The sequence below is a fragment of the Thermobia domestica genome, chromosome 11 (assembly GCF_964235325.1).
Source record: "Thermobia domestica chromosome 11, izTheDome1.hap1.1, whole genome shotgun sequence".
NCBI classification, from domain to species: Eukaryota; Metazoa; Arthropoda; class Insecta; order Zygentoma; family Lepismatidae; genus Thermobia; species Thermobia domestica.
In genome coordinates, this window is record NC_137464.1 from 24,308,635 (window position 1) to 24,324,755 (window position 16,121).

General features: G+C 37.2%; 1 protein-coding gene and 1 non-coding gene across 6 annotated transcripts in view; both read right to left on the reverse strand.

Annotated features, from left to right (window-relative positions):
• The window catches only part of Nrx-1 (Neurexin 1), a 962,813-nt gene that overhangs the window by 896,778 nt on the left and 49,914 nt on the right, over positions 1 to 16,121 (reverse strand). The window lies entirely within an intron of this gene.
• Positions 1,680 to 1,754, reverse strand: TRNAR-UCG (transfer RNA arginine (anticodon UCG)). The gene has a single exon. It is a non-coding gene; the product is annotated as a tRNA-Arg (tRNA).

The window sequence follows — 16,121 nt, forward strand, 5'->3', positions numbered from 1 at the left end:
TTCGTTACTGAACTCCAGCTCGCGGCATGCTTGCACGCTTTTGAATCAAGTCGGATGCAAGTTTGCCGACTTCCAATGCAAGCTTACAGCAAGCGTTTGTAAGTTGTCTCTACCACTACGGTAATTTTTTTGCTGGAGATTACATTGCTCTGTGAATGTTAATACCACTAATGTGAAGTTGAAACAATAAAATGTAATGACTTTTGAGTGAATTTTGTTGGTCAAATTCATTGCCTTCGGGAACAAAATGTGAGTAAATATGTTGTGTGAAAGATGTTGCTTTAATAAGAATAAATATTATATACTCACCTTTTTTTTCTACAACCTCAGAATCAGAAACACGGGTCAGCACTTACCTGCAAATAGACAACAGACATACAATACATTAAATTATATTTTACTGCAATGAACAAGAATGAATGAAAACAGACCTCTGCAATGACTGGATATTAAAAATATTAATTAATGTTGTTATGCATAAATTTTCGAAAAAGAGTTGACCATGAAACAGCGATTTAGACTGTTTCGAAAACATTATCGCGGAAGGATTGTCTCGACTCGGAACATGTATCTCTATTCCTATTGGAATAGTTGCCTCATCTCTTACCTCGAATATCTCGTCTCGGAAAGTGTGTCTCTATTCCTATTGGAAGAGTTCTGTCTCAACTGTTATCTCGTCACTAAAGCCCTTTCTCGTCTCGTCTCGTAAGTGGTGTTGTGCACGAGATGAGAGATAAGCTTTCTAGTCTCGTCTTGTTTGATAAATTTCTGTACAAAATTTATGGCCTGATTTATTTTTTCTTAATTCCCTCTAGAAATGACCATAACCCTTGCACGAAACAACAGGGTGTAATATACTAATATTAAAACCAAATCTATTATTCGAGTATATTATACGTATATAGGGTTGCCAGATTTTGTAAGCAAAAAACCGGGACACCAATCTCAGGATATAAGATTACGGTTCCTACTCGTTTCGCCAGAATCAATTAATTAACTGTCTTTTCCAGATTATTATTCACAATTTTCCAGTTCATTCTATATACTACAATTAACACAAATTAAATCCCACAAGGAATATATTTAAAAAATGTGAAAAGGTAACGCATGAAGAGCTGCATGGCGTCTCTTATTTCGAATTCCGATTTGTTGTCTTTAACAGGTCCTAAATATTGCACCAATTACGACATACTCTCCATTTATGATTGAAGAGATACTTTTTTTTTTCTTTGTTGCGTCACCAGCCGAGTCAGAAACACTACTTTCCGTTTTTAAGTGAGACATACTAGTTCTTGCAGGTTGAGTTTTCTTTTCTTTTCAATCTGAAGAACGAAAACCGGGATAAACAGGTGTCCCGAAAGCCTTTTTCGGAACAGTTAATTCATTCATTGAAAACCGAGACTCTCCGGGAAAGGATAGGATAGGATAGGATATTTTGGATTTCTGGGCTTTCGGCATCTAAGGCCATTTAGCCCTTCACGATTTGAGGGATGACGTCCCTCGGCGAGCACACAATCCGGGGAAAGGGAAGGAAGAAAGGATTGGGGAAGGAAGGAAGCGGCCTGGGACCTAGAAGTTAGGTACCACCCCGGCATTTGCCTGGTGTGAATGAGGAAAACCCAGGAAAACCTCATTCAGGGTGGCTGGCCTGAAAAAGCTGTTACACTTTTTCGACCGAGTGACCCCACCGGGAATCGAACCCGGGACCGCTCGCACCGAAGGCGAGAGCGTTAGCGACTACGCTACGCGGGGCCACACTCTCCGGGAAAATCGGGACGTCTGGCAACCCTATAACGTATAATGACTAGAGTATTCTTAGAAGTTGATAAATACTTTTCATTGTGTTTGTGCAATTACTTAATTATTTTATAGTTTTTAAGTTATGAATCATTTAACAATAAAACCGTATTTAAGATCTAAGATGTAGGTGAACTTATTTTACCCACAACACTTGTAAAATATTTTGTTCTATCTCAATTTAAAAATTTATTTCTCGTCTTGACGTGTGTCGTTTAACTCGTTTTAGTAGAGATCACTCCTGGGAGGAGCAACTCTATTTACATATAATGTAAAAACAAGAATCAACAGTGGTGCCAATGAAAGGGGATCGTGCATCCATAACTATGGATGAATCAAATAATTTTATTAATTTCCCATGTAACGGGGGGAACAAGGCAAGGGCGCCGATCCTGAGGGGCCAGGGGCCCGAACCCCCCCAAAGCTCATGTGGGCCCCCGTTTTGTATTTATGAATATACAATATTTGGCATAATTTGAATGCAATTTGTCTTAAAATCCTCATTTATGCCTTCTGCATTCGAATGCCGCCCCCCCTTCCAAATTTACAGAGAAATCGGCGCCCTTGATAGAGCGCTTACCTCTGGTGTGTGGGTTCCCTGGTTCGATCCCCCAACCAATTAAGTTTGTGGTGGACAACATCGTGTCCGTGGTCTTTCTCGCGGCACTCTCGTTTCCTCCTATACTTTCTCAATCTACCAATTCTTCCATTATCACTCACTTGCCTTAATCATCGTCTTCCTTAGCCTAAAGGTCATAATCGTGAGACGTTAAACTGAAAGATTTCATTTCATTGTAATTTCATTTCCGATGTAACGAAAATGCGCGGTACCGTAAGTTACATTTATGGATCTAAACAACACGGTTGCTAGGTAAGAGTATAGATAGACATTTCATTTGTTACATTTATTTTCACGCAAAAAATGAAATCTTTCAGTTTAACGTCCCACGATTATACTCTTTAGGCTAAGAAAGACGATGATTAAAGCAATTGAATGATGATGGAAGAATTTGTGGAATGAAAAATTGGGAGGAAACGAGAGTATACCGAGAAAACCCAAGGAAACGATCATGTTCACCACAAGCTTACTTGGTCGGGGATCGGACCATGGGCGTCTCTGGCGGGGGGATGGGGGGACTCGTTCCCTCAATATTTTGAAATACGAAATATTCAATATTTTATTTTAATTTAATTTATTTAGATACTCACTAGCAGTTAGATCATTTCCTTTGATGCCCCCCCAAATTTTACATGCCAGAGACGCCAATGGATCGGACCACCGACCCTACTCACCAGTGGTAACCGTTTTACCACTGAGCCACCGCGGCCCCTTATTTTCATCATTTTATTTATTTTTTTAAGTTTCTTCTTTAAGAAATTTAAGTAAAAATCATAATTTTCCCTTAGAGTCCACAGTAAATAAATAAATAAAATAAAAATAAGAAGTACATACACTTCAATGAAAGAAAACTTCATATGGTGCGTTAGTACTAAACTTAGTTACACACCAGAAGTAAATACATGTTATAATAAAGCACAAATACAGGTTCCTTCCACTTGAACAGTTACTGGATTGTGCTCAAAGTTGTTTCACTGTATAATGATAACGGAAGAAGCCGGACTTATAATAATATGCCGTTTTCTGGATCTTCCCTTGTGGACATCATAAATGGCATCATGCGTTTCAGAATTACGACAAAACCATGAAAATTGTTAAGCGTGTACGAAGTTCTGTTTCACCTCTTAACCGATACCCTCACAATTATGAATGCTTCTTTCAGCTGTCAAAAATGCCAAAAAAGGATTTTACTACACGAATTAGCTACAAACACATTTGTGAGTGTCTGAATGATAAGTTGTGAAGTACTGAATTGCCACCTGTTGAGTATATTAGAAATCACGACGTTTATAAGTACTGTATTCTGTATTCATAATTGTGAGGGTATCTGCTGAAAGGGTTAAGAGGCCTCATCCCGGTGAAATTAAAATACCGCTAATTTTACAGTAATTATGTGATATCTTCAAAAGATAATTGAAATGTGGAACAAGAGCGCCCTAGACAATATTATTTTGCGTCAGGTACCGTTATCACAAGTCACCTAGTGGCTTTCTCTTTTCAGTCGTTTAGACACGCGAAAATAAATGCCGATTTTCAAAATTGCTCGAAATCGAAAGCAGATAAGTGAGTCGTAATAACGGTATCTCATGTAAAATGATATTGTCTAGGGCGCCCTTGTTCCACATTTCGATTATCTTTTATCTATTTGAAGATATCACATAATTACTGTAAAATTAGCGGAATTTTAATTTCGCCGGGATGAGGCCTCTTAAGTGGCGTTTTAAAAATTGAAATACCACTTTTAAAGGAGCTTTCTCAAATGAAGCTTGTACCGGCCATTTTGTTTCACTATTATAAGTCACGGGTGTCAAGAAAATACCGACATCTGTTAAGGATATAACGTGTTTCGGAAACAATGTGCAGATACTATTTATGAAACTGTGCACGTTCTGTATTCAAAGATTACCGCAAATGTAATTATGGTACATTATACAGTTTTTTTTTCTTAGGAGGAACCATCAGCAACAAATGATGGCGGAAGTACAGACGGGAGTACGTCGGGCTTGACTCATTTCTTTCGAACCCGCCGGAAACAAATGATACCGGAAGAATGTCATACTCGACTCATTTCCTTGGGATTCACCGAAAATAAATTATGCTGGAAATACCGGAGGAAGTACGTCATGCTTGACTCATTCTTCTCGAACCCACCGGAAACAATGGATGCCGAAAATATGTCATGCTTGACTCATCGGAAACAAACGATGTAGGAAGTACGCCATGCTTAACTCATTTCTTTGAGACCCACCGGAAACAACTTATATCGGAAGTACTGGTAGAAGTGTGTCATGCTTAACTTACTTCTTTCGGACCTCCTCGCAAACAAATGATGCCGAAAGTATGTCATGCTTGATTCATCGGAAACAAACGATGTCGGAAGTACGTCTTGCTTGGAGCTCGAGCAAATACGCATTGAAGGTAGTGAGTCTGAACTCCAGTGAGTGTGAATCTGAGCTAATGTAAGAAATTCATTGAGAGTAATGATTCGGAGCACGAGTGAATACACATTAAGCATAATGAGTTCGAGCTCTCATTTCTTTGGGGCCTACCTTTAAGAAATGATACCGAAAGTACCGGTAGAAGTACGTTATGCTTAACTTATTTCTTTCGAACTAACAGGAAACAAAAGATACCGGAAAAATGTCATGCATGACTCATCGGAAACAAATGATGCCGGGAGTACACCGTGCTTGACTCATTTCTTTGAGACCCACCGAAAATAAATAATGCCGGAAGTACGCAATGCTTAACTTTCTTTGGGACTTACTGGAAACAAAAGATGCCGGAAGCATGTCATGCTTGACTCATCGGAAACAAATGATGATGGAAGTACGCAATGCTTGACTTATTTCTTTGGGATCTACCTTTAACAAATGATATCGGAAGTACCGGCAGAAGTACGTCATACTTAACTCATTTCTTTCAGACCTACCGGAAATAAAAGATGACGGAAGTACATCTTATTTGTCTCGTTTCTTTGGGACTCATTGGAAACGAATGTTGCCGGAAGTACAAATGGAAGTACGTCAGGCTTAACACATTCATTTCTTTGAAAGCCATGGGAAACTAATGATGAAGAAAGTACGTCACGATTGACTCATCTCTTTGAGATCTACTAAGAACTAATGATGCCAGAACTCGTCAGGCTTGACTTATTTAGTTCTTTGAGACGCATCAGAAACAAATGATGCCGAAATAACGTCATGCTTCACGCCTCATTTTTTTGGGAGGACCCACCGGATATAAATGATGCTGGATGTACTGCGGAAGTACGTCATGGTTGACCTATCTATTATAATATACTGATGACCTATGATCACTTGTCTGGTAAGAAGATCTGATTTCCTTTATCTCTGAACCAACCATGAACACAGGAAATTAACCATTAGAAAAACGAACAGAAAACATTGGGATTACTGTTGCTATGTAATTCCGGCATTACAATGAAAATTTAACGGGAAAAAAGGTTTATTGCCAAAAATATTAAGGTAGATTATGGGAAAATAGTAGAATACAAATATTGAAATTACTGCTGGCAATGAACGTATAAATTGCACAGGAAATAAGATATTATCTTTTTTTTTTTAAAAAAAAAAAAGTAAAAAGAGTGGAAGTAATGTTATCTGTTATTCTGGGATGAATCTATTTTGGGAAATGAGTTTTCATATGCATAGAAATATTGAGACAGATTTACAAAGAATGAAATATTAACGAACAAACAAAGGATCCTCCATTCTACAGGTATTGTCTCATATTATCCCTTCATCTCATCCTACACAAAGCGAATTTTCCTGGCCAAACGGTTAAGGTACTGTTTCAAGTATGCATGGTCCAGGGTTCTATCAGTGTCAAGGGCATTTTTCTTGTATAAGAGTGCGATTCGGATACCTCTTGAAGTAGCAATTCACGTCTTATACATGATGCCCGGAAAATTTCTGTGCACTGAAAGTAACACCATTTCGAAATGATTCGTATGAAGTATATTAAAAATGAGTTTCTACCCATGTACAAACACGTCTGCATACACTTCTGCACGTTAAACTCCATCGTGGCTACGTGGATAATGTACGCGCCTTTGACCCAGGAGACCCAAGGTCGATTCTTGGTGGGAGCTCAAAAGGAGCTGATCCTACATGGCTTCCTCCACACTTTCCCGCAATTCTTCATCTGTCCCGTACTGACGATGAGACACGTGTGACTTGATTATTACCCGCAATGAATTGTCTAATATTCTAAAGTCTGGACTTCGTGGGGACCATTTAAATGGGTTGGAGATGTTCGAGAACCACGAACAATTCATCGACCTGGAAACTGTTCATTAAGGGAATTGTTCTCGCTGTCTCTTACAGGTTTTGCTCTACGGACATATACAATGGCCACCCACTACTTTTTGAACGAAGTCTTTGGGGTGACATTAAGAGTCGTGGGGCACACCAAAACTGCTCTCCAGACATTGACAAGTATCTCAGTGGATCAGTCAGTGTGTTGCTTGTGCACAGAATGGGGAAAACTGGAGATATATCAGAATTTGATACAACTGAGAACAAGCGTCTCAATAACAGCGCGACTTGTCACATTTTCCAGAGCTGCTGTGGTTACTAACTTCTAAAAGCGGGGAAATGACTATGAAGTCATCATCAAACGACAATATTTGGTGGTGCCACACCTCTTTAAAGGCATAGAAAGTCGTTGACTGTCGAGGTTGGTACAACGGTGCCATAGTACAAATTGTGGCACCATTAATAACAGACTTTAACAGTGAACAAAGTATGAATCTGTCTGAGCACACAGTTCACTGTATACTATTAGATATGGGCCTTTGCGTCTCAGACGTGTACTAATGTTAACTGCACGGGATCGTCGATTCCAACAGGAATGGGCATGTTCCCATCGTCATTGGGCTGATAAGCAATTGTACAGCGTTGCACTATCCGAAGAATCACGATACTGCTTTTATTATATTGATGGCTGGGTTAGAATTAGGGATGCGCAAAACCGGTTTTTTAAAAACCGGAAACCGGTTTCTAGTAAAACCGAAAGCCGAAAAACCGACATTTCGATTTTCTTCAAAAACCGGTTCGTTTTTTTACCGAAACCGGTTTCGGTTTTCTTCAAAACCGGTTTGGTTTTCAACGAAACTGGCTTCGGTCAAAACTTTTGCAGAACACATAAAAGTATTTCTGTGGAAACGGATTCGGTTTCCGGAAAACAACGAAACACTATTCTGGTAAAAAATAGAACAAATTTTGAAAAAAAAAACAGTTGAAAAAAACCGCAACCGAATCAGATGAAAAACCGAACCGGTTTTTCTAAAAACCGAAAAACCAGTTTTTGTGCCCATCACTAGTTAGAATCCATTGTCTTCCAGTTAAAGAACTGCTCGAGACGTCCATAGTAATACTATAGAAACCCTGTGGCTCCATTATGATTTCGGAAAACTTCCCATGGTCATTCATGTGTAAAGCAGTACGTCTGAAGTAAACCGTGACGGCTCCTAGATATGCAAACTCATTGCTGATCATGTACACACTCATTCATATCGGCCATGTTTCCAGCTGGCGATGCCATCTTTCAACAGGACAATGTTTTTTGTCACAAGATCAACATTGTGCTGCAATGCTTCGAGGACAGTGGTAAGTTTCAGTTGCCGCAATAACCCCCAAACTCACTCGATTTTAACCCAACTGAACACCTTTAGGATGTCATTGAACGTCAGATCCGAGTTCACTATGGAAATTACAGAAATTAATTAACTTGTATGTGCAGTTGTGATGCTCCATGCCTCCAGCCATCGACTAAGGTCTCATTGCTTCCGTGCCACACCCCATTCTCCTGTCCTGTTAGCCAAAGGTGGGCCTACCAGAAATTAGATAGGTGGACATATAGTTTTGGCTGATGAGTGTATATTGAAACCACAAGTGGTATTAGTTTCATACTACTTTCGGTTTAAATAGAGAGTTATGGATAGAGATGATATCTATTCTTCATGCAGTATATATTCTGTATTCGCTATTTCTTGTTATTTCTGCTATGATACGGAACCTGTCAATAGACGGACGTACACTCAGGTCCAAAATTATTGTCACATGTCTATAAATATGTTGTTGTAGAAATATAATTTCATAACGATTTCACCCGGTATTTCTTATAATGTTAATATGTGTATTACAGGCCCGTAGCCAGCCCAAAAACTTAGGGGGGGCGGCTGAAGTTAAGGGGGGCCCGATCCAACCATATGATAGTTCATCACCATATTATAGTTCTTTTGCAAGCCTACTTTAAAATTTTTAGGGGGCCAGCCAAAATTTAGGGGGGGCCCGGCCCCCCTTGACCCCCCTTGAATACGGGCCTATGTGTATAATCGGCAAAGACATGTATGTGTCAAATTTCATGTCAATAAAGCGAAAATAAATCTTTCTTCTCCATTTAGCAACATTTTGTTTTACTCATTCTAATTTTCGTATTTATAATTCCTTCCTATGTAATTTACCACAAATATACATTTCCCGATTATACACATAGTATCAGTGTTAACAGTTCCCTGCAAAATCATTATCAAATTATATTCTTACAAAAGGACAGTTATATATATATGCGACAATCATTTTGGACATGAGTGTACATAGTCGTTTTATGAAACTTCTCATAATTGAATTTTCTAATGTATTTAAAAAATTTTGTTGAGAGTTGTAGAAATAAATTTTTTATTAACGTTGTTTGTATATCGAGGTGTTTGTGTTTGTTATATTGAATAAATACTTATAACACTCTTAACTTGTCGACTATCAAATATTTAATTAATTAATTATACCAGACGCTTGAATAAATATTGTCCTTATATTAAATCAAATGCGTTTGTTTAATAGAGTAACTCATATTATTTATTTTCCACGTTAAAAAAAAAAAACAGAAAATTTAAAACTTTTTGTTGTAGTTTATTTTATACCAGAGGTTTCCAATCTTGTTTACCTTTCGCCCTTCTTCGTAAACTTTGCATTCTTCACCCCCTTTCCTTTCCACTTGTTAGGCATACGCAGTGGCGTATTTACGATTTTGTTTCGGGAGGGGCTTTGCTAACTTTCGGGGGGGGCTTTGCCTGGAAATGTGAAAATTCTGCGAGATATTTCATTTACTTTACTATACTAAGTAAGATTTCGGGGGGGGGCTTGAGCCCGGAAGCCACCCCCCTAAATACGCCACTGGGCATACGTGATTTTCCTTTCTGGCCCTTTCTGGGATTTCAGACGCAGTATTGAATTCTGAAGTTTTCAATAACGTAAAAATCTTGAAAGATAAGTGCAATGATATAAAAGAAGAAGAAGAATGTGTATTTGATCAACTCCCGCAGTACCATATGAAACATTCTCTTAAAACTGTTTCAATGTGAATATAGGACAAAAGAATATTTTCAATCCGATTATATGGAACGATAATCTGTTATAAAGAAAGTAATGACAACGGCATTAGACTCATAAACTTTGCAATGTCTAAACACCTTGTCGCAAAGAGTACAAAAATTCGCACATCGTGACATTCATAAATATACTGTGACCTGACCATTCATAAATATACTGTGAAATAATCACATAATCAGGTTGATCACATTTTAGTAAATAGATGAAAGTCTAGCATAATTGATGTTAGTCACTTCGAGGTGCTGACTGTGACACTAACCATTAACCTGGTAGCAGTGATTATAAGAGAGATTTTTGTTAAAGAAAAAAAAAAGAAAATCTTGAGCATCTGAAAACAGAGAGGTTTAATTTATACAAATTATACGAAGGTAAGGCGAGAAGAAGGGATAGGTAGAAACGTTTCTATGTTTTTTTTTTAAAAAAAACTTTATATTGTTGTAAGAGTAGGTGCCATCTTTTCTCTCAACTCCCTAATCAACCTGGAAGTCCATGAAATCAACCGTTTCCAGATTTAACGTTGATTGCTATAAAGTAGAAACCGGAATACTATACATAGTGAGAAGTGGCTGTCGGCAATCAAGCGTCCCAGAACTAGGTTCGTATTCATATATTGTGCGCCCCTGTGCTCTAAATAATTTGTCTCCCTCCCCCGAAAATGACCAATAGAGTCGAATTCACAGTTTTGGGGTCACAGAGATGAATAGTGACAGTTTTAATCCGATTCAACTTTAAAGTCATACTCCACTCCCCAGGGAGTTTTTTTTTTTTTTAAGTAATCGAAAAGGACAGATGTTAGTATTGAATTCATAGTTTTTGAGCTCGCTGAGTTTACCGATATTGGTTTTCATGATGTTCAAGTTCGTTCTCACCCCTTGCGGTGGGGGTGGGAGAGGATGTCTTTTTAAAAAATATTAGATATGCTAGCTAATTATTAACTACTGTAATTAGAACGAATTAAACACATTAACATATTTTCTCGCGCTTGCGCGGGACTCCGCGGGTTGCTGTGAATCTTAAAAACATCCAAAATTTTGCCGCCCCCTAAATTCTGACGCTCCAGAACAGAATAGCACTTACCTAAATATGGGCCTGCTCAGAACATATTCCATCTTCACTCTATTCTCTTGACTAAAAACTGGACGTAGTAGAAATCTACTACCACATTCGGTTTCAATATCAATTGACAAAATATTACGCCATACAAACCAAACTCCTTCACGTGGTGCACACGTGACACAGCTACTTGTTTATGTTTTCAGTTAGAAACCCTTCTCCTTATGGCAGAACAAGATATGCTTTCTGAATATTGCTCAGGGAGTGGGCGTTACATATTGTTCTATCTCCATTGACTTCCTTATGGTCACAACTGTCATAAAACATGGGACGTAAAATAATAATAAAAAATAATCATAAATGAAATATTTCAGTTTAACGCCACTATTATGCCCTTTAGGTTAAGCGAGACGATAGTTAAGAGTTTTCATCACGGCCAAATTAAAATACCGCTAATTTTACAGTAATTATGTGATATCTTCAAATAGATAAAAGATAATCGAAATGTGGAACAAGAGCGCCCTAGACAATATTATTTTACATGAGAAGCCGTTATCATGACTCACTTATCTGCTTTCGATTTCGAGCCATTTTGAAAATCGGCATTTATTTTCGCGTTTCTAAACAGCTAAAAACATAAAGCCACTACTAGGTGACTTGTGATAACGGTACCTCATGCAAAATAATATTGTCTAAGGCGCTCTTGTTCCATATTTCAATTATATTTTATCTATTTGAAGATATCACATAATTACTGTAAAATTAGCGGTATTTTAATTTCGCCGGGATGAAAACTCTTAAGGTAAGTGAACGATTATGGAAAGATTGGTGGAATGAAAATGTGGGAGGAAACGGGAGTACTCTGATAAAATTTATGGACACGATGTTGTCCACCACAAACTTACTTAGAACTGGGAATCGAACCAGTAACCCCAGGCACTAGAGTTAAGAGCTCTACCGCTAAGTCACAATATCCCAAAGTAAAACAGAAATTTCATGTGATTCCATTTTTTTTTCAATCCAAGCACCCAAGCCACTGTATTTTTAGCATATAATTGTCTTAAGAAATTGATTTCTGGATAAAGAGAAGAACACTGTTCAATTTCTTTCTTCAAGAGGCAAATAAATGTACCGGTACTTGACAAGCGCTTAGGTAATAACACACATTTAACGAAAGAGCTTTATGTTCTAATAACGATTGAAACATAAAGTTTCTTACATTTTGGATATCGATTTAGTGACACAGGACTCTATAACTTTGTCACTTAATCAAACAGTTTTGCTCAGTATTCCCCCCCCTCCCCCACGAAAGTAAGAACAAAAAAGCAAATGTTTAAACAACGTTTCATGTGAAATGTGAAGACTAAAAGAAAAGTAAAGACTTGAACTTCTGAAAACCGTTGTTGGCGATATGAAAATTATACACTATTCAAACTCTTTTGTTTATTCTTTGGAGAAGAAACAATATGTTATACTACACATACGTACGTGATGCATGTAGGATTACTATCTTTCCACAAGAAACTGTGAAGAACAGAAATGGGTAATTTTCCGAACTCTCACTACATGGTGATGGTTTCAGAAGGTTTCCAACCAATGCTGCCAACCTAAAACATTATTAAATCTCATTTTGAGAGGCAAAAAGTCCTATTTTGCCTCTAAATTTTCCATGTTATACTAAGTACAAATAGCTATATATTAAAATGCTAGGTTTACACGTTTGTGGTCAAGAAAAGTGTATATGTTTATGGACGTATATATATTTGTGGCCTATTTTTGTGACAATGATATCTCGGAAACCAGAAGCTCTAGAAAGATGCCGTTGTCACTGATCGATTTCAAATTGTGTGTAAATTGTCCAGTTCTAATTGATTTTTTTAATGCCCGTTATTTCATTATTACATTTTTAGGGGTGCACTGGAAGTATTGAAAGGACCCTGTGTAAGTTCTCGTCAAAAATAAAAGTTCTACTTCTCTCGCTTTTTTGCTGTATTCCTATAGATATAAAGGCAACTCCTCAGGAAAAAAATATTTCGACGACACTGATAACGATTTCAAGAAAGTAGGGCCAAAATACAGCAAATTTTTATAATGGAGTATATGGGAAACTACATGTTATATTCGGATTTTTGTAGGTACCGTCCACAACTCTGAGATCAATGATTTCCACATATGATGTGCATCAGAGTACGGGACAAATAATAGGTAGAAACGAAAGTGGTGTTATGTTTCCTTTGGCTGATACAGGGTGTTGAAATTGGGCACCATCTGGTAGTTTAATAGACTGTATGGGAGAGTATTTGGTGGCTGAGAATTGTATTACGTACCATCAGCGCCTCCGAAATGCTGATCAAGATGATGTGGTATTTCTCCCGAAGGCAGGGCTGTGACCCTAAGGTCCCTGGGCAAGGTGAACCCACGATGGTTTGCCATTGCCTGCCATGAGATGATGACGTCCGAAGGATGGAACCTACAGTTGAACAAGGGATCCGAACTTCCTCTGTCCCCACCGGGAATCGAACCTGAGATCCCTTGATTACAAGGCGAAGAGCTTATCCATTCATCCACCGGGGACATATTCTGACAAATAAGACCATTGTCATATTATGATGTACAGCAGGGGCAAATAATAGTCCCTTGAAAACGTCAGTGGCATTATGTTCTGTTTGACCGATCCGGACGTTTGAGATTGTGTATATGCAAACATTCGATTCATAATCGCTATCTGTCTGTTGCGAGGCTGCCTCTATCGAGGGAAGTACAGTAGAAGCGTCATTGTGGAGGTGTTGATTTCTGTAGTAGCTTTAGTGACTGCAAGTAGGTGGTCATCGATTCGTGTGTTGTGCCTACTTCATTGTGCGTGCAAAAAGTTGCAATTCCTGCATGCTTTTGTCCAGTGACTTTTGTTGTTCTGTTTCTCGCGACATTTATGAAAACTTTGTTGTTGTGTACTATCTGGTGTTATTTTCTGGTAGGTTTCGCCAGTGTGTAAACGTGTAATGCAAAGGCCATATTATTCATTTTAAAACAATTTGGTGACGTTGTGACAAATGGCTTCCGGTGGAAGCATGGATAAACATCGGCAATGTTCCGTATGCGAACTATGGTTTAGAGGGCAAAGAAAGCGCCCGGTGTGTGGAAATGAGTTCTTACAAGAGGTTAGTTACATGCGGGGGAGCAAAGGTAAGTCATTCCAGTGCTTCGGTCCGTCACCAGTACTATGTACAACATGCTACATAAAGGCAAGTTCTTATGTGAGAAGTGTGCAGAAACAACCAGAAATGGGTAGTCAGGGATGGATCTCAACGGCACATGAAGGTACATAACAGTAGTGTTACAAGCGCTGAAACCAGACTGGGCATGTTGTTAACGAAACTCAGGCATGATCTTTGTAATGACTTTCTGGGAGCAATATTTGGATATTATAACGACTCTATAGAAAAGCGTCGTCAACCTGGTCCGTCTTGTAATATATAAGTTACGAAGCGATAATTACTTTTCTTTATGCAAGAATCAACTCAGATATTCAAAGATCATTAGTCTCACCTTTATTGCTTGATATGTCTTAAATATTCCTTTTTAAAACCGTGAAATACATAAATTCACTTGACTAGGTCAACACATAACATGTACATAGTCACAACTATCCCATAATAATCTCTTACATATATTAAAAACATTCTTCTTTTCTGTTAATTTAAAATGAACATTCTACTAAGTATATTACATATTTATGAGCACTTTTTGCCCACGGTACAGGTAAATATTATACTAACTAAAGTATTTCGTTATAGAAAATGTCGCCCGATAAAGGGACTGAATATAAAAGTCATGAGTAGGCTTGGCTTTTATATTCAAGAACCACTGGTCTGATTAGATTAATGTTCGTACATTACATATGTTCTTTATATTTTGATCACACCTCGTATATATCTTCATTACTTTTTGGTTAACCCTCATATATATATAAAATATTAGTTATTATCATTCACATAAATACATTTACAATAAATCTTTGATTTCATTAATATTTCTCTTTTATTACATTATTATTTATTCTTTATCATTAAAAACATCGTCGCTTAGAAATATAATTAACGAGGGTGAAACACAAATTATCAAGATTACTAGTTTCGATCATTATTACAAACGATGATGTGACAAATAATATTTGTTCTTTTCGGGCGCATTGTATAACAAATAAGTTAGATGTTGCAATTGTAATGTATACATAGTAGCACTAAGATGTCCAAAATAAAGAAGAATTTCACTCAAGGTAGTCATTGAATAATTGATTTTATAGAATGGATCTTATTCTTAACATAATCTTTGATAATTAAACACAAATCAATCTAATATAAATAATTTTTGCCTTTAACTAATTATAAATTGAATTATGATTCTTCACATTAATAAGAAAGAATAAAAATTAAACATAACCTACGTTTGAATAATCAAATGGAAGTAAATAAATTTATTTTACAGAAACAAAAGACACCCTTTTGTTATTATATAAACACGTTTTTCATTATTATTATTATTTTTCATTCTTATTTATTTGAGCATTTCAAATACTTATAACAATCGTTTTCATTATTAATATTAACACAAACTTTAAAACGAAAATTCACAAGAATCTATAACCAACATGGGTTTAACCTAATTTCGTTAACGGTAATCATGTTACATTCGCACTGGCATATGAATCTAATAAAGTGCATTGTACCGCACAATCGTGGTTAGGTTCTACATTAGGTTGTACATGTCTTTCATCGTGATTTGAATTTGGATACGAAGTACCATCTCGTGAACAATGATTATGTCTATACATAGGATTGGTAGCATCTCTAGGATTTCGACATGTATTTCTATTATTTTTGTGTCTACTTCGGTTGATTAGGTTAGGCGGATTCCCTACATAGCCTTGTCTATTTTGTTCATTTTGATTGCTAGAGTATACTCGTCTTAGGTTCGGTTCAGTATTATTCACACTTCGGATATTCAAATTCCGAACAGGGACCAAATGATCTGAATTATTCTTATTTTTACCCATTCCTGATTGTGTTAGATTCATAGCATGGTATTGAGTTTCGTAGCATTGTACAAGCATTAATAAATGACTGAAACTCATACACTGTGTGGAAAATAAGATCTGCTGTAATTTAAATGGAAGCAAATTGCGAATCGATGCAATTATTCTTGATTCCGATTGCAAGGGATTAACAACCTTTAATTCA